Below are 2,044 nucleotides of genomic sequence, written 5' to 3'. Positions count from 1 at the left end.
GGAGTAAACAAAGAAGCTCTGAAGGCTTCTCTGATGACTTCCGACAGCTCACATCTCCTTGACTGAAAGGAACTGAAATCTCAGTTACATAAGGAAGAGGCAAAGGGAATAAAGAACTCCAAATAAAAATTCTCAAAAAAAACTAGTTTTCTTTTTCATTTCTTTTTTTTGCAATATATATATATTGCAAAGTCTTCACTGTGAGAGTGTCCACCCTATTAAGCAGACCTTGGACTTAAAGCTAATATACACTGCGGATCTCCATTTAGAAAAAAAAAATGATGCAATACCAGTGAGACATTCAACTTGTCAGATGTATCCTTGGCATCAACCACAAGGACACATGCCAGTAAGCTCAGCACTTGGGAAACGCACAAGGACCATGAGGCTATCTACAAAGCAACTCCCCAACCGTGTGTGTGTGTGTGTGTGTGTGTGTGTGTGTGTGTGTGTGTGTGTGTGTGTGTATTCCAAATATGAAGCAGGCAATCTGTTGGACTCCCACCATTCCCTAAAAGGTCTTTGAAGGCAAAATTAAGCAAATCATGATCAATAAGAAATAGTGACTATTTCATGTTTTTATAGTTATGTATCTTCTCAGTTTCTATATAGTATCATCTCTTTAGTTCAGAAATCCACATTGATGATCTTTTTGATCATTTTGGGTCACTTAACCAAAGTCAAAGGCTTTACAGAGAAGTCAGTTGTGCGTGTATTATTTGTGAGATAAGTGTTAGTCAGTCTCCATATTGCAGACAATATTTCATGCTCCTATGTTGCATATTGCAGGGTATTGACTAGTTGTAGCTTTTGGTGCTCGTAAAACTCAGACATATGTAAAGTAATCCTGTATGGTGAGCCATATGTAATATTGTCAGTTGTGGAAATCAGTTTACTACAAATAGGAATATTTAAAAACTCATGTTTCCCACCACAATTATAATCACTCACAAATAGTATTATTAATTCAGCATCATAAATGAAAGCCTACCAGCATAATAAAATGTAGAATGAACACCAGAATGGATTGTATTTGTATCAAAATTCCCCACCTCTAGGTTGGTTTCCTGAAGGTCCAGATGAGATCCAGTTCCCATACTATGGCAACTTCAAAAGTGACATCTAAAATGGGAAAGTATATTAGTAAGATTTTAGATGAAAATTTTGTGTTCTGTTGAAATCTGTGGACCACAAATTCCAAAGCTTTGTTTAGATTGATAACAGAGCTATAAAGTTATTCATGAAGTAAAATAAATTTGCAGTTGAAGGCACTAAAGAAACAATGTTTCTTTTATTAAAATGTGAATATATGAAACATATTTCAAACACTTGTACATGCCTCTTGGGCTGAAGCACAAGTTTACATAATATGTATTATACTGAGCTTTTAAGGTAACTTTTCTATCTCTTCTTGTATTTCTTCTAAAACTCCATATTTAAAGAAAAAACCTCAAGTGTTATTAATTTACAGCATATATTATTAACACCAAACATGCATTTGAATTTGTGTAGGTAGCTCTTATTAATGCTATTACCTAGTCCACAATTTGCTTAAGCATGATCTGTTTTGGGTTTGTTTTTGCCAAATACATTGACGATCAAAATGTATTTGATCAGGCTTGTTTTGATTGTTGGAGAGAACTTAGAATGCCTACCTACAATTAAAATAATTGAATCCCCCTAGTCTTTTCAAATGATCACTCTAAGATCACAAAATTTTCATTTGTGTGGTATAGATGTGTGTGTGTGTGTGATCACACATGCATATTTGTACAGGCCTAAGACTGATGGTATGAATCTTTTTTATGAATCACATTTAGCTTTATTCATTGATTCCATTCTCTTGGTTTAACCCAGAGCTCACAGATAATGGCTAGCCTCAGTAACCTGTTTGTTTCAGGCATCCCCCATCTCTACTTTCCGAGGAAGAATTATAGGTAAGTCATGCCTGCAAGCCCTGCCCAGTCACCAGTTAAGTGAGATCTGGGGGTATGGATTCCTGTTATAAATGGTTGAGCCATTTCTCTAGCTCAGTTGTTGTTTC

The sequence above is a fragment of the Phodopus roborovskii genome, unplaced genomic scaffold, assembly GCF_943737965.1.
Source record: "Phodopus roborovskii unplaced genomic scaffold, PHOROB, whole genome shotgun sequence".
Lineage (NCBI taxonomy): Eukaryota > Metazoa > Chordata > Mammalia > Rodentia > Cricetidae > Phodopus > Phodopus roborovskii.
This window is presented reverse-complemented; position numbering follows the sequence as displayed.